Genomic DNA, 18637 nt, shown 5'->3' with positions numbered 1-18637 from the left:
ACATAAGTTCAGATTTGTTACCAGTTATGATAATGTCAGCAGCAACAGAGTGCACTATACCACTTTTGTCACACTTTCTATCCAATAGTTCCTGTTTTTTTTTTCATATCAATAACTTATCATGTTATTCTAGATCCTGTTCCATCAGCAATCAGTTCAGTCCCTGCACCTGCCTTCCCTACACCCACCTGCAGCCACTCCCTTAATCAGCCACTAACCTTCATATAGCCTGCTCAGTCCTTTGTCTTCTGCCAAAATTGGTTAGTGTTCACCCTGACCTTCCAGCCTTAGAATCCTGTCTGTTTATATGATTGAGTCTGCCTGTTTCCCAGACTCTGCCTATTCTACACATGGCCTACATCAGGGATTCCCAAAGTGTGGTGCGCGCACCCCCTGTGGTGCGCGAGCTGCCGCTAGGGGGTGCACGAGTGTAATGGTAGCTGAGCACCTTGAAATACATAAATAATTAAATAAATAATTTATACACTTTTTAATGGAGGATTAACAGTTTGAAAATTTAAATTCCTTCACGTAAATCATTTGTGATTTTCAATTAAAAAACGTTTTGAGAAAAAAAAATGCAAAATGCACTTGGCTTTCTCCTAGCTACGTGCTAGCTTGTTGTGATAGCAACAACAATAATATGGCGAAATGCATAACTGGTTGAAAACGGGCAGTCTGTCCAGTATTGAATCTGGGAGAAATGAAAGAGGACAGGATACATTGGCCACAACTGAGAGCTGTGCAGGCTACCAGGCTGAAGAAATCGAGCAGGAAAAAGAGAGTGATGATGACGAGACAGGGGAAACTGAAAATGAGGAGCACAGAACACAGAAAACTCACCCGGACACTTCATCGGGAGAAGCGGTTAAAGAACACAATAAGACTCATACTCGAAAGAGAAAATATGATGTTGAACTTGGGCCTATGTTATTTTGATTCTTGGTGGCGGAGTAACATATTTGTTACCATTTAATAACTGTTACAGTTTGTTAAATAGGCCTATTTGTTACATAGTGATAACTGCTGTTCATCACTCATCTGTAGTCGGCTCGCTCGGCGACCATTTTGACTTAAAATAGTATTGTTGTCATTTTTATATTGTCACTATTCTTCTCCCCACCGTTTCTAAAGTGAGAGATCATTAGGCCCATTATTGCACAATCTATTCTGTGTTAATAGGAGCCTATATTATTAAACTTGATACCTATATGGCTATAAAGACTACGCCTTTTCTTTCTTTTCTTTCATGTTTCGGGCATTGGGGTGCGTCAGCTAAATTGGGAGGTAGAAGTGGGTGCGCGGTCTGAAAAGTTTGGGAACTGCTGGCCTACATCATCTTCCTACTCACGGGGAGAGAGCTCGAGACTGGGGAACCGCCGAGTGAGAGTGGCAGTCACCTATCTGTGCCTCCGTCCAGTCCTTCTCTGCTGAGTTACGGAAGATGTCTATGTAGGTTCAAACATCATCCTGGAGAAGGCTCAAAACCAACTCCTAAATGAGAGAGTAAGGCAGGTCCACTTCACCATTGAGGCCCTGAAGACGAAGGCTGACCAGCTTTCCATGAAACTCCCGTCAGTTTTGCCAACTATGATCCTACAAGAGGTCTACAAGTTTGTTGAGACAGCCCAAATGGCTCAACACGTGAAGAGCAAGGAAAGGCAAAGACGTAAGTTTCAAAGCCTCCAATCTCGGACAAACAAAAATATAAGGACAGAAGAACTCAGCTGGAGGCAGAAACCACTGAGTACAACTACAGATAATGCACAGGACAGAATGGTGAGGAATCTATCAGACAGAGAACTCACCCAACCAGAGCAGGACATCCTCACCAAAGGATTGAACTTCACCATCACCCCACAGTGTGTACCAGTTGTGGACCTCATTGCTGCTACAGAATCAGCCATTAAAAAGAACAACCTTTCTGCAACAGAAGCAGAGGGACTAAGGCCAAAGGTAACAGCAGCCCTTTCTGAAGCTAAGGTCCCCCCTTCCAACCTCTCCACCCAGGAACGGAAGGCAGCGATGGCACTGAGTAAGGACCAGAACATCACCATCCTTCCAGTAGACAAAGAAAGATGTACGGTAATCCTGAACACAACAGATTACCACGGCAAAGTTATGTCTCTACTCAGCGACAGCATGATCTATGAGACAAAAGGAGGTTGTGGACTGCCTACATAAGCTACAGAAGGAGGAAACTATAAACCGCATGCTCTACTATCACCTGTACCCTGGGAAACTATCTCATGCATATATGGTCTCCCCAAAATTCATAAAGAAGGAGCCCCACTGAGACCCATTTTCAGCAGCATCAACTCGGTCACATAAAACATTGCCAAGCATGTTGCTACCATCTTGGCCCCGCTAGTGGGCAACAACCCCTACCATATACAGAACTCCATGGACATTGTGGAAAAGGTGAGAGGACTGAGATTGGATACAGATGAGACCATGGTGTCCTACAACATCACTTCCCTATTCACATGTGTTCCCACAACGGTGGCAGTGGAAGCAGTAAGACAACGGCTTTTACAGGAAAGCACCCTCAGTGACAGGACAAACCTCAACCCCGACCGGATCTGCCAACTTTTGGACCTCTGCCTAAACACCACCTATTTCCAGTACAGAGGGAACTTCTATAGGCAGAAACACAGATGTGCCATGGGCTCTCTGGTGTCTCCTATAGTGGCCAATTTGTACATGGAAGAGGTGGAACACAAGGCCCTTACCTCTTTCAACGGAACAACACCAAGCACTGGTTCCGGTATGTGGACGACACATGGGTTAAGATCAAAATCCACGAGGTGCAACCTTTCACAGTACACATCAACTCGGGAGACAGCAACTTCAAGTTAACCAGAGAGGATGTAAAGGACAGCAGTTTGCCCTTTTTGGATTGCGAGGTCGGCATAAAAGATGACAGAAGTCTGTATGTTGGGGTATATAGGAAACCAACACACAAGGACCAGTAACTGCTTTTTGACTCTCACCACTGGAGCACAAGCTTGGCGTCACCAGGACCCTGCAAAACAGGGCTGATAAGATACTAACCAGTACCCAAGACCAGGTAAAAGAACACCAACATCTTAAAGGGGCACTGAAAACCTGTGGATATCATGACTGGACCTTTGTGAAAACTCACACAAGATCCAGAAAGGAGAGCAACCCAGTGAGGACAGAAGAGAGCAAGTGTGATTGTATAGTGATCCCATGTGTCTGGTGTGTCTGAAAAGCTGAGGAGGATCTTCAACAAACACAAGGTTCCTGTGTATTTTAAGCCGGGCAACATCACCACACAGTCAGAAGCGCAATCTGGTGTATGCAGTTAAATGCAACGAGGAATGCTCAGATGTCTACATAGGGGAAACCAAACCACCACTACACAGGCGCATGGCTCAACACAGAAGAGGCAAGTCATCAGGAAAGGACTCAGCAGTCTTCCATCACCTCAAGAAAGAGGGATACTCATTTCAGGATACTAATAGTAAGATCTTGGACAGGGAAGACAGATGGTTTGAGAGAGGAGTGAAAGAAGCCAGCCACGTCAAAATGGAGAAGCCATTGAACAGGGGGTGGTCTGCGACATCACTTTTTGCCCGTTTACAATCAGGTCCTTTTGAAACTCCCAATTAACCCAGCAGATTAACCCAGGTGATGTGTCCCATACTAATGACCCTCATTAGTATACAAAGGTGAAACTTGCATTTCAGCAACCCCCCCTTTGACACCCGCATCAACAATCGTTAAGGAGCCAGATGGGTTCAACAACGGTCATTGGAATGTGAATAGTACTGACCACACCCAACAGGGTTATAAGCTGGGAGAAGACCAGCCACCTTTAGAACTGAGGAAGCCTCTTGGATGAGAGACAAAAAGTCTTCAAGAACTTTCTTAAAGTCCAGTGGATTGATTTTAACAGCTTTGGATCATTAACTTATCATGTCATTCCAGATCCTGTCCCGTCGGCAATCAGTTCATTCCCTGCACCTGCCTTTCCTTCAACCGCCTACAGCCACTAACCTTCATATAGCCTGCTTAGTCCTTTGTCCTCTGCCAAGTTGTTTAGTGTTTGCCCTGACCGTCCAGCCTTAGAATCCTGCCTGTTTATGTGATTAACTGCCTGTTTTTCCTGGACTCTGCCTATTGTCAACTTCTCCTTGGATTTGTCTGCTTGGTCTTTGGATTACCTCTCGTGTATGACCCTCCCTGGGTTTGTACCCTGCCCATTTGAATGTCGTTTGTCTTTTTCGTTACTGGTTGAACTGATTTTCCCACTACCTGATCCCTGCCTGCTGATTACCTTTTTTGTGACTTTTTACCCTCCTGCTTGTCTGTCGTGCTTTTGGGTTTCCCTGCCAGTCATGTTCTAGCCCTGACAACTTTCATATTTTCTTGGGATATCTGAGCAAAGCAGACATCTGATCGGGGTTCCAGAAAATGCTAGATTTTGGGAAAATAAATCTGCTGTCTTGCTAGTGTGGAATCAGGTGACCTGACTACTGTGTTCATTTTCAATGTGTAGATAATTATCTTTTATAGCCATTCATTATCTACTGATGATATCCCACTTCCTAGATGAAGGATGTCCACCATGACCCCTTGTAACTTTGTCAAAAAGAGGAGAACTGGAACTCAAGGATTCAGGTTATAAAGTACGATTGGAATCGAGCCTCAAACCATTTCAACAATGCTTTGTTCAAACCAAAATTCTTGCAGCACAAATAATGGCTGTCAGGAATTCACCAGTCTTTGTCCACTGTTGTCTTCTTAGAGGATCAGTTATTCAGTTTGGCTTTTTAATAAACTTATTCACCCTGGAGATGTTGCATCTTCAAGCATTCTTTGTTATGAGACAGATGTGATAATGGGAAGCCTTCATGCAATTCACAGCAAATGGAAAGAGATGGATTATTCTCCACTCCTGGGGTGGGTGGGAACTAATTGTGATTTGCCTTTATTTGTTGAGGAGGGAGCTGTACTGTGATCAACAGATCTGTCGCCATTTCTTTCCCCCAAGAGTTGGAGTACAATTTCACGGGGCAAAACTTGGTATTCTAAGATTGTCTGGTCGATTCATTCTATAATCTTCTGCTAATGGTGTCAGTTACATTTGTAGAGAATGGATAGAGGGGAGATGCAACCATTCATCCCTGTCTACATCAAAGTACTGAAATTGTTCTAATTCACCTTGACAAATGGTGTAAATGTAATTATTGCCTGGATTACACTGACTGGAAACAGATCTTTACAATCCAGTGTGATGTTCATGGGCTGTGAGATGAAAGCGAGTCAGCAGCTCCGGCTCACGGTCAGCATCTAGACTGGTGGATGTACAGCCGCTACACTATGTGATCCCCTGTCTTGCTAATTCTCACAGAACACAGTTACTGTATGAGGTGCATAATAGTGGAGGAAGTAGACTTAAGGTCTAAAAAGATGATGTAGGTCACAGTTAAGAGAGTGAAACATGAGCTGTCGCATGGTTTATGGAGACCTCTTTATTACAATTGAAGTACATTTGTTGCATGAGATGGCTGACTTAAAAACTGCACTTCGCCAATTTATAGCAGATATGAGCTGTGCCGTGTCAGCCCGGCATCTCTGTTTGCATCTTTGGCACAGCAACTGCCAAACAATCACGTAACCCTCATTTATCCCCGTTCCTGACTTTCTTTTTTCTTTGTTTCTTTCTTATTTTCCTGTTTATTTTTACACTCCAGAAAATGTGGCGATGACTCTATTCAACTTGGAATTTGAGCAGTTTCAATCCCTGCACTGTAAGACACACAATTGATATGATATTATTCTAAGAATGTAAAACATTACAGAACTTCAATCAGTTTCTTTTGAAGAATGATATCAAAGAGACAGTGGCTGTATCAAACACTCTATAATCAGAACACACATACAGTCCAAACACTACACAATAACCACAAAGTCATGCAAAGAACATTGTTAGGACGGATCAAAAGAACTAAAAAAAAACAAAGCAGACTGAAGTTCAATTTATGGCGACCATGTGTTGAAGAGGAAATGAAATGAGAACTCTTATAAATGTCATAGTCTGTAGTATATTAATGCTAATACAGAGCAACTCCTCCGAAAAGAGTGATTCCCTTCCCTTGCTCATAAAATGAGCATCCCTCATTTGAAAGGCACTTTTAGTTGATTTTTGTCTTCTCTGAGTTAGCTGTTCATTGCTACAGGATGCTTTCTAAGCCTACAGCTTGTGGGCTTAACATATAGGTCATCAAAACGTCCCAACCTCCCATCCTGCCTCTCCACCTTGCATACATGTGGATGTGTGAAACAGCGTTGGAGTACATCTGCTGCCATCTCATATTCCCAACAAAGCAGTATTCCCATTATTATTTCACTGTTTTTTAAGTCTCAAACAGTGAAGGCGTAATCGTTTTTTGAATTTGCATTATGATTGTGTATTTCCTTGATTGTGTGTTTGCTGCACATTTTACGCTTGCTGCACATGTGGTTTGAATGTGATGACTATTTTTTGAAGACAATTTACACATTGTGAAGATAGAAGACAGATGTTGAAGGTCTAGGGACTAGATAGAGCCTAGACTCTAGGCTCTGCCTCTCACCCACATACAGTATACATTTTAGAACCTCAGAAGGTTTCACAGCCGGTTACACCTTGGGCCCGTTTCACAAGGCAGTTTTAGTGGAAAACCAGGATAAGTTATCCCTGAAAGCAGTGAAAACCAGGGTTTTCGGTTTCACAAAGGGAGGTAGTTTAACCCAGACTCAGAGCAGTAACCCTGACCTGTTCCATTAAGCGAGGTAAACTGAACCTCTGGGTTTGTTACAACAGTAACAGGCTCTCTGAAGCTAACCTGGTTGGGAGCAGGTTTTATTCCACAAACCCAGGGTTTCCTCAGACTCCGCCTCCTTTCACAGCCGCTCGTGCCGTTTCAATTCCTGGTTCTGTTCTAACTAGGATGGCAGAGGAGTGACAGACACAATCTGCCAGAATCATTTCAGAGTCACCATCACCATCATAGCGGGCAATAAAAACATACAATACACATTTCCTTTGGTCATCTTTATTTCTAACAAATACAAAGTTAGTTTTTGTATCGTTACAATAGTTAACATTCTAATAGTTAACACGATTCACCTGTGACCATCACCCACCTCTAACTTGTGCTCCAGTATTTCTATGTTCTGATCTGCCCTCCTAATCTCGAAGTCCTAGTAAACCGTTTCTGTTTTCTGTATTTTTTTTTAGAAAGTGAATTCTATAAAGTTCTTTAACAGATAGATGGGAAACCATGAGGAAGACATTAAAACATACAGTTGCATATGAATTCCACAGAATGAAGTACTGATGTTTACTGGGCAACTATTTCACTGTGATAATCTGTGCAGGTATGATCTTTCTGCTACTGTCCAGCCATGCTCTGTTAAAAAAGGATGAGAAGGTGTTAATACTTCAGCAGATGCCAAATGTCACACTGTATTGCACCAGAATGTTAAGCAATGGCAAGAGATGAATCAGTAACATATTAGACCAGCTTTGTTTTTTCTTATCTCAATCTATTTTTCTTTTTATCAATTAATAACTCTTCTGTGTTTCATGTGACTCAAACAAACAGGAAATAGACATGCAAACCGAATGCACTCATTGTGTCACCGATCAGCCATTCAGAAAGAAGTTGCCTTCCAGTAACTTTAGGCTCCACCTTTCGTGACTTAGAGGAATGAGAATCTAAATTAACAGATGGACATGTTCTTAGTTTGGTCTTGTTTCATCTACTTGTAAGTATCCCGATGTGCATTGTCCCAGGTTGTCCGCTGAACAAAAACACAATAAAATACCTTTTACAATGCTTGGAGCTCACAGGAACCGGCCCTCCTACATAAGAGTGCACCTTTGAAGATCTTCTGACCAAGCTTCAGGATCTTCTAAGAATAATAATGATGTGTCCAAGAACAGGAGAGCAGGCAGTCCTTTTATGGATTGTGCTCGCTTATCTCAAGCAGTCAGTGGTCCAAAGTAGGAAAAAGGTGCAGCAGTGTTCACTACAGCGACCCATGTGAATTGTGATACCAAACATCTGTAGGGTTAAAGCTTAAAGCTACTGTGCTCACCGCAAATCACGCTTCATCACAGCCCATAGGCATCTTGAAACACTCCCATCTGTACATAGCTCTTATGCAGTGTTTACTTAAAACAACATTGAATGATTCGCCTTTTATTATTCTTCCCTCATGCCTGTCTAGCTGCTGCCTGCTCTCTTCTTTACTGGGGCTACCTCCATCTGTCACAGCAGGTGTGTTTTGTGTGTATTTGTTTGATCACTGTTTCATTACAGCAGTGTAAAATTTTGCCCTCTTTCAGGTCTTTTTCTTTGTTGTTCTGTCTCACAGAGATGTTTGTTGATGTTTTTGTTGTTAAGAGCGTGAAAGAAAATTAATCCCTCTCCACTTTTTCAAACAAATCGCACAATTTTGGCAACCGTACAAAGTATCACAGCAGATATAAAATATCTTGCTATCTGTTTCCATGTGCTGATTTATTTCCTCTTCAAACAGCTGAGTGGTATCCTGCGGTATGATATTATTCTGCACCCTCATAAACTGTAGTCACAACACACTGTTGAGGCATGGTTCACAGCTTATTTTTTTAAGTTTGTAAAGATCTTTTTTATTGTGTTTTTTTGTTTTTGTTTAGTTTTTTGGAGAGGAGGAAAAACTCCAACAAGATAAGAGTTCAAATATTAGACTTTATATAGAAAGTGATTTGAAAAGCAAAGACACAAATAACTAGATGAGATGAAAATCCAACATGTTTGTTTTATACACTTTAGTAATCCTTGAAGAGAAATTTGTAGCACACTTTAGTTAGTCAGTTTAGTCAATCCTATGCATATACTGTATGATGAAAGTCAGATGTGCTCACTTATGTTGCAGCCAACAAAAAAGCAAAACTGCAAACGGTGTTTTTCTATATAGTGTATACAAGCCCAGTAACACACACACAAGGGGCCTGGAAGCGCGCCCTACAAAGCAACTTGTAAATGGAGATGGCAAGTTGCTCAAGGGCGCCTTGGCAGAGCTCAAGAGGTGAGCTGGCACCTCCCATTATATGCTCACACACAGAGGTGGCTAGACGGGAGCTGGAATCAAACTGACAATCTTATGATCATTGAACGACCCGCTCTACCAACTGAGCTAATACTGCCACAATTAGGATTAGGACAATAAAAGCCATTTTCTCTTCCATATCTGGCTCAGAACATATGACTCATACACAGAAACTATTTATTTTGAGGCCATTTTTTACAAGAAGCACAAATGACTGCAAGGACTATCACCTGAAGTTTAATATCATCAAAACCGATAAGCCTGTGATCAACTGCTGCGTCTCTATTCAACAGGTAGACAGAAAAAAAAAAATTAATTCTAAAATTGATACTGTTTAAACTCGAAGATGTACAGTGCTTTACACACAGCTCAATCTCTACAATCATCAATTGCACAATGAACATACCCAGACTATTGCTATCAATTCAAATGCTGATTTAATGTGAAGTAGGCTCACATGTGATATCTGCACACAATCTCCCCTCCTGTCCACAGTGGTGGCACCAAAGGGCCAAAAAGTATCTTGGGTAATATTGTGATGACCATTTTGGGTATGAATGTCGTTATTGTTTCATCCAGTGAGACATTTGTATGAAATTAAATTAAAATTATGAGTTCAAGCTAAAAATGGATTTGTGAAGTCAAAATGATTGTTACTTTTGACTTCTTACAACCACATCTTTTATCAGGTTCTGGCTGAATCCAATGTGTGCCAAATTTAAAGAAAGGTGATCCTTGAATGTTGCATTCACAACATTAGACTTGAAAGACGATTAACACAATTTAAAAAACAACATGGAGGCATAAATACATGCCACTATGATTACAACCATTCAAAAAACAATTATTGATGATCTTGATGGGTCAAATTTTGTATTCCTTATTCCCTAGACTGAGTGACAGTCAAAGAGAAGAACCATGGTGTTTATTTCAGTTTGTCCAATAACACTGCGGTTCGTAGTAGATTCCCTCAGGGCTACAGCACAGAGCAGAGTGACAACTTTGAAAACACATATTGCAGCTGTGCTTTGTTGGCTGCAACATAAGTGAGCACATCTGGCTTTGATCACTGTATTGATGGTGGTGCAGAGTGACAAGGCAGGAAGAAAGACAGGAAAGGATTCACGAGGGACTTATTAGACTGTTTAGGAAGTCTAATGAGGGAAAAGGTGTTGATCCTCAGCTAACTTCTTCTCTTCTTTTTCTTTTGGCTTTTCCCTTCAGGGGTCGCCACAGCGAATCAGTTGCCTCCATCGAAGCCTGTCTTCTGCACCCTCTTCTCTCACACCAACTACCTTCATGTCCTCTTTCTCTACATCCATAAACCTCCTCTTTGGTCTTCCTCTAGGCCTCCTGCCTGGCAGTTCAAAATTCAGCATCCTTCTACCAATATATTCACTTTCTCCTCTGGACATGTCCAAACCATCTCAGTCTGGCCTCTCTGACTTTATCTCCAAAACCTCTAACATCTGCTGTCCCTCTAATGTACTCATTCCTGATCCTATCCTTCCTGGTCAGTCCCAAAGAGAATCTCAGCATCTTCATCTCTGCTACCTCCAGCTCTGTCTCCTGTCTTTTCTTCAGTGACACTGTCTCTAGACCAAACAACATCACTGGTCTCACCACAGTTTTGTACACCTTTCCTTTCATTTTAGCTGAACCTCTTCTATCACACATCACACCTGACACTTTCCTCCACCCATTCCATCCTGCATGTACACACTTCACCTCTTTTCCAGACTCTCCATTGCTCTGAACTGTTTACCCTAAGTACTTAAAATTGTCCACCGTCTTGATCTCCTCTCCTTGTAACCTTACTCATCCACTTGGGTCCCTCTCATTCACACACATGCACTCTGTCTTACTGCGGCTAACCTTCATTCCTCTCCTTTGACGGACAAACCTCCACCTCTCTAGCTTCTCCTCCACCCCTTCCCTGCTCTCACTGCAGATCACAATGTCATGTGCAAACATCATAGTCCATGGAGATTCTTGTCTAACCTCGTTTGTCAGCCTGTCCATCACCAGCAAATAAGAAGGGGCTCAGGGCTGATCCCTGATGTAGTCCCACCTCCAACTTTAAGTCCTCTGTCACACCTACAGCACACCTCACCACTGTCTTACAGTCCTCATACATGTCCTGCACCACTCTAACATACTTCTCTGCCATTCCAGACTTCCTCATCCTCAATGGATGCCATTCCTCACGCAACCCTCTGTTTTTATCCAGGCTTGGGACCACCACAGTAAGACACTGGCTTGTGTCCTCTTGTGGCTGCATTTGTCCTCTAGTGGCTACATTGTCCTCTTGTGGCTACATTGATCCTCACCTAACTGCTGTTCTTATTTAAGAAAAAGACACAAATACAGGTAGTCGTCGATTTACGACCGCGATTGGTCCCGACAGATCGGTCGTAACTCGACTTGGTCGTAAATCGACTCTTAAGTAAAAATTCAATCCAGCAGCGCTGGTGCTTGGCTGTGGGTCGTCCGGATCGTCAGCTGGGGCAGCGCGTGGGTTGGTGGGAGCGGGAGACGATCTTTTCATAATCATTGTGAGCTTTGTCTGAATTGTTCGTTTCTTTTTCTCCTCATAAATTTCACGATATGGACGGAAAGCGTCATTTGCCATCCGTTCAATCCTTGCAAATGTTTCTATGTTCTATGTCCATTTCTTCAAAGTGTGCACAGAGTTTATTTAACAGGGAAAAGCCTTCTGACAAGCCTTTGGTGGTGAACATTTTTTCTGTTTCCTCCTCTTCTTTCTCTGCTTCTCTTCTCTCTTCTTCTTCCACTCTTTCTTCTTCCAGCGCGATCAGTTCTTCTTACAGTGCGATCATTCGTGAGTTCTCCAAGGAGAGGTTTTTTGCCAGTTTCACTATTTTCTCCCGAATCTGATCAAGTTATTCGTCACTTTCAAATCCAGCAGAAGAGTTCACGTAACGCTTGACAGTTTTTCCATACGCCATTCATACATTTCTCCGTCACAGCCTCCTAAGCAGCCCAGCCCATCAGTAGTGGGCTGGGCTGCTGATCTCAGTGTGACTGAACAGCATGTGTGCGCTGTGGTGACTGAAGAGAGCGCGGGAGCCTCAGAGCGTGAGTACTGTGGCTGGAGGGAATGCCCACGTTGCCCGGACATTGTGGTTGTAAAGTCGGTCAGTCGTAAGTTGCATAGGTCGTAAGTCGATGACTACCTGTACACATGAATGTGGGCATGAATGTGGTTATCTACACATCAGTGTAGATAACCTATATCAGTGTAGACACCATGTATTCTATTAATTTTAATTATTCCAATAATCCCGCTGGTAATGTAAAAACAGTCAGAGAACAGATGAAATTGGTAGAACTGGAAATTCAAAGAGTGTTTGATTAAAAACCAATCACCTTCATTTACTGAATCCATCTGCTTTTGAAACGAGAATATACAGAACTTTTAAAAAAAATGTTAATCTGAAGTCTAGGGTGACATGATGGTGCAGTGGGTAGCGCTGCTCACTCACAGCGAGAAGGCTGTGGGTTTTTTTCCTTTCTGTGTGGAATTTGTCTGATTTCCTTGTGTCTGCGTGAGTTTTCTCGGGGTTCTCTGGCTTCCTCCCACCTCCATAAATATGCAACTTAGGTGAATTCATCATGACAAATTGTCTGTGGGTATGAGTATGCATATGAATGATTATCTTTCTTGTGGCTCCGTGATATGCTGGCAATGTTTCCGGAGTGTACCCTGCCTATCACTCCCAATCAGCTGGGATAGGCTCCAGCAGAAATAAAAGCAAAGCAGAAAAGCAGCTGAAGAAGAGATTACGATTATGGGTGTTCTTCAAGAAGATGGAGGGATGGATGGATGGATGGAAGTTGACGTCTTTAATATGCATAACATTTGAGTAGATGCTTGATGTTTCGTTCGTTTTATAATAAGCGGTGAAATCAATGGGGGATTTCTCCCCATATGATCAATAGCATGGTCCAGGACAGTCCAGGACAGAGCATTGGAGAGAAAAACAACATTAATTTACAGTGAATGAATAATACAAACTTCTGGAATATGGTCAGCCTTGAGCATATTTGGAAAATGGGCTCTTAGGGAGGGTGACTGGTACTCATGTTTTGCCTCCAGCTCCTTTGTCACCTTGGTGTCGGTCCCTGTGCACCACCACTCAGAATCATAATCCTCCAACATTGTCGTATCTCATTCCATGTGTGCCAAAGAACAGCGATGGCTTCAGGGAAGGAAGTTCACTTTGCTATCACTGAGAAATTCTTCATACAACTTTAGATGGTCATATTGAGACATTGTGTTGAAATCTCACCCAATCATTTGTTTAATATGTGATTGGAAGGAGAGATGGTTCAATTCTACGCTAATACTTGAGGAGACTTCTACCCGTCCAAAAGCTGTTGAGTCGATCCACTGGATGTTAAGAAAGTTCTTGAGGACGTTTTGTCTCTCATCCAAGAGACTTCTTCAGAACTGAAGGACGTCTTCAAGAAGTTTCTTAACGTCCAGTGGATCAACTCAACAGTTTTTGGATAACGTGACCTGGATGACTGAGAACCTACGCAGAAGACTTCTACCTGATTTGTCTCCCAAAACTTTGAACAACAATTCACCCAGTTATGACTATCGCCTTTCAATGTACAGGATGAAGAAGATAACAACAAAATTTCATCAAGGTTTCAATTGTTAGAAATATTTTAAAAATGTGATTGTAAATAATGTAAAGTATGGTGAAGTTATAATTTATAGATACTGTAAAACAATATGCTGCAGAGAAGCATCCTTCAGACTTTAAAAAAAAAGTTGAAAACTGAATACAGTGGTACCTCTACTTACGAAATTAATTGGTTCCGGAAGAAATTATGTAAGTAGAAAATTACGTAAGTAGAGACGCATTTTCCATGCAAATGCCCTAATCTGTTCCAAGCCCACAAAAATTTCGACATAAATGTTTTATAGAGCATAAAAATGCATCAAAACATGTAACAAATACATGTCACGATTAGATTATTACACAATAAATGCGAATTGTGCATAACGTAAAAAACAAAGAATAAAGAATAATAATGATGGTCATTTACCTTTTAACAGCTGTCCTCATTGTTTTTTGCCCTCTTTGGTTCATGCGCTCCTATCTCATGATGCCGAACAACAGAGTGAATTCCAGTCCTCCTTTTGAACTTCTCTCACAACCACACGATGCCTTAAACTCCTTAAACTTCCTTTTGTTTTAAAAAGTGGTGATTGTAGATGCATTTTGACCATATTCTTTGACGAGATCAACCAAACGCTTCCCTTTCTTATGCTTTTCTATGATCTCTTGCTTTGTTTGTATGGACAAAAAAACTCTTTTCTTCGTCTTTTCTTTTCCTCTTTTCTCCGTCACTTTCTTGGGGTCCATAGTGAATACGTACTCAAAAAGTTATTGTATTTGCACAAAACTATCAGAACACCTCACGGGTCGAGTGCCGAACACTCCATTTTTTTTTTTATTTTTATTTATTTATTTTATATACTGGTTTGATCCCCGAAGGGAAATTAAGAAGCACCATGAGCACCGTTCTAGATCCACACAGAGGTGTAGTGGCATCCCTCTTAGCCAATGGGATTCCAAGAAGATACGTAATAGGTAATAGCCAATGGCAGAGCAGCTATGAGAATGTTGTGTTAAGGAACCTGTGGGAGATTCGAGTATCAGCCGATACTGTGTTTTTACAGTACGTAAGTCGAAATTTCTTTCGTAAGTAGAGGTAACATTTTCCTGCTGGGAAATTTCGTAAGTAGAGACATTCTTAAGTAGAGGTATCACTGTATAGAAAAACTGATGTGGTGGTTATAATTTGTGGTTAAAGTGCTTTATGATTGGTGCACCTATTGTAATTCCTCTATTTTTCCTTGTAACATGAATATACAGCTACGGTATAGAGCAGGGGTATTCAATTAAATGTCACTAAGGTCCCGTTATCAAAATTTCTTCTTCATAAAAGGTCCGAACCCAAGTTCATTTTGTGTTGTATAGTCCGACCATATGTCCACCTTTTCAGTTATTATCAATTTCCAATGCAGGATATTTATTATATTTATTTATATATTTAACTGAGTGCACAGCTAGCTCTTTTACCATAAATAGAAGTAGACGAAGGCAAATACATTTAAAGAACACACACAAACCTCAGAATTAAAGAAAATGTGCAAAACAGAGCTGAAAAACTATTTTTCTCGTAAGTTAAAGACTTCCCAGCCTAAAGAATTGAAGCCCTACAATTCAAGTAAAACAAGAACCAATGCAGACACAGATTGCAAAATCCCGCGACACGCTTGAATTCAAAATTTTACCCTGGCGCAGGGGGTAGCGCAGTCACCGCACAACACGGGGGGTCCGGGTTTCGAGTCCCGCTCTGTGCAGAGTTTGCATGTTCTCCCCATGTCTGTGTGGGTTTTCTTTGTCCAGCTTTCTCCCACCTCCACAAACATGTGCTTCAGATTAATTGGCTGGTCCCAAATTGCCCGTAGAGGAGTGAGTGTGTGTGTGCGAGGTTGTCTGTCTTTGTGTGTGGCTCCGAATTGGCGTTGTGCCCGGAGTGTCCCCCGCCTCATGTCCTATGCCAGCTGGGATAGGCTCCAGCTCCCTGTGATCCACTATGGCACATAAAGCGGAAGAAAATGGATGGACCCTGACCTACTTGCATAGGTCAAAGATCAAAGATAGTGCTCTGACATACTTTCATAGATCAAAGCACTAGCTCACCTACGGTTTTACTCACACTGGCCTTCTCCCTCTTCTTTGTATATTATCCAGTTCCTGAGTGTGAAAAAGTTAAAATTTGACCTTGACCTAGTTTTCTCAAGGTCAAGGTCATCATCTTATTTTCATCCCCTTTGCCGCCCGAGTAATGTGCTTTTTGTTTCATCTTGTGAAGATATGTAGTGGACTAACTAACGGATGGACGGACAAACGGACGAACAGACAAACACACAAACGCTGACAACTACAATACATCACCGCTTTAAAGCGGGATGTAAAAACATCAACATCTTCAGAAAGCATTCATAAAAAGTGGCTCTTTCAGGGGGAAAATGCTTACAGAACTTCCTTCATGAGAGAAAAGGGCATCAAAATGGCATGCCAGTCATTTAAATCTTGGTCATAATGGACTCAGTGCCATTCTTATGCAGACAAGTAGCTGCTCATTGGTGAGCTTAGAACAGTACTTGGATTCTGGATTAGCAGGAGGAGCTGCTGCCTAGGGCCGAAGCTGTTGAACCTTTTAGTGAAGTTTAGAAACTGAGTAATTCTGACGCTACAGCTTTAAATTTATCTCACTGAGATGTGATGTAATGACAACCATGTTCATCCTGTTCTCATCTTTCAAAAAGAGTGAAAACTGTGTTACTCTATGACTCTTGCCCTGATAAAAAGCTATTTCTTTTCGAATAGACAAGAACCATTCCAGTGCAGTGCCTTTACTCAGCCACTTCATGTTGTTGTGCAGTGGCAGGTCATTGGCTTTTGCCTCAACAGCTTCCAGAAATCCTCTCAGGAGGCAATGCTGAAGGGTTGAGGATGTCCTAAGGAAGTTGATGAGTTTCATCGCTGTGCTCATTACTTCAACAACATTTTTGCATAGAGTGGCACAGAATACAGTCTGATGGATGAGACAGTGGTGAGGAATGGTACCTGGGTTGTCCTCATCTGTGGTGACAGACCAACCACTTCAGATATATGCCCCTCTTTGTCAGCATCTCCTTTATTGCTGCATATACAGTAAGTCCTCTCGTCTTGTGTGTGTTAATGGTGTAACACCCTTCAAAGAGCTCCTTGTCTTTGTGAAGGAATCTGACACACACAAAAGCTGGTCATTGCCAGGGAACATCTGTAGACTCATCAATGGCCAAAGATATGCATGGTGCTCTCTGAATAGCTGCATCAAGCTGTGTCATTAGGACATTGGGCCCATTTCACAAAGCAGGTTTAGTGGAAACTCTGGGTAAGTTAACTCTGAAATCAGGGAAAACCAGGGTTTTCGGTTTCACAAAGGGAGGTAACTTAACCCAGAGTTAGAGCAGTAACCCCGACCTGTTTCACGTAGCGAGGTAAACTGAACCTCTGGGTTTGTTACCTCAGTAACACTCTCTGAACCTAACCTGGTCGGTAGCAGGTTTTATTCCACAAACCCATGGTTTCCTCTGACTCCACCCCCTTTCACCGCTGCTCGCACGGCTTCATTTCCTGGTTCTGTGTGACGCAGAGGTATTTTAGAGGCGAACATGGCATGTCCGTTTGATGTGGAGCCCCTTGATGGAGTTTCCGTATTAATCCACAGAGAATTAAATATTTTTGTATCTCATTCAGATGTCCCGTCATATCCACAGTTCTCTTTATGATCGGTACCAGTTCACATCCTGATCCATCACTCACTCACACTCACACACACACACCCACACACACACACACACACACACACACACACACACACACACACACACACACACACACACACACACACACACACACACCAACACACACACACACACACACATACACATCCACGACCTGATCCATCCTTACATCTGAAGCAGTGCTGTGTGTAGGTAGTGGTCCGGTCAGTTTTGTATTTTTTATTTGCAAATGGTAGTTTTTCTATCCAATGTGGGAGATGCTCAGTGCACCTTGCCATGAAACTTTTACCCCAGTTTTTCTATTTCCCTGGAGATAAACCCATCAGAATCATCAAAGAGGAGCTCCACAGGACTGCAGGTGAATGATGTAGAAATCTGATAAATGAATTTGACATGATATTCTCTGAATGACATTGTGCTACAACCTCAGAATTGGATTATTAACTTCAATTTCTTTTAGGATTTCCCAATGTAATTGGCTGCACAGATGGTACCCACATTCCCATCAACGTACATGTAGACTGAACATTGTTTCAACATGTCAAAGACTGCATCATAGACAAACAAACATCTGTCCAGATCATGTGTGATACTGCTGACTACATTTCTGATGTGGAGGTCTGTTCATCTTTATTTCTGACAAATACAATTTTAGTTTTTGTATCGTTAGTCAGTAGTAGTCAACATTCTAATAGTTAACATGATTCACCTGTGACCATTACCCACCACTAAATTGTGCTCCAGTATTTCTACGTCCAGATGCCCTCCTAATCTGGAAGTTCTAGTAAACAATTTCTATTTTCTGTATTTTTTTAGAAAGTGAATTCTATAAACTTTTTCAGCAGATAGATGGGAATACATTAGGAGGACATAGTTGCAAAACATACAGTAGTTGCATATGAATTCCACAGAATGAATCGCTGGTGGTCAATGAGCGTCTATTTCACTGTGATGATCTGTGCAGTTGGGACCCTTCTGCTACTGTCCATCCATGCTCTGTAAAAAAGGATGACAATGTATTAATACACTGCCCAGCCAAAAAAAATGTTGCCGTCAAAAAAGTCACACCCTCTCATATTTTGTTGGACTGCATTTAGCTTTGATTACAGCATGCATTAACTGTGA

The 18637-nt window shown here is 41.9% G+C and overlaps 1 pseudogene; it reads left to right on the top strand.

Annotated features, from left to right (window-relative positions):
* The first annotated feature begins 350 nt into the window (after positions 1-350).
* Positions 351-18637, top strand: part of LOC137592625 (uncharacterized) — a 64989-nt pseudogene continuing 46702 nt past the window's right edge.

Source organism: Antennarius striatus, chromosome 1, assembly GCF_040054535.1.
Source record: "Antennarius striatus isolate MH-2024 chromosome 1, ASM4005453v1, whole genome shotgun sequence".
NCBI classification, from domain to species: Eukaryota; Metazoa; Chordata; class Actinopteri; order Lophiiformes; family Antennariidae; genus Antennarius; species Antennarius striatus.
The sequence above is the reverse complement of the archived record's forward strand: the minus strand, read 5'-3'. Positions and strand labels throughout refer to the sequence as shown.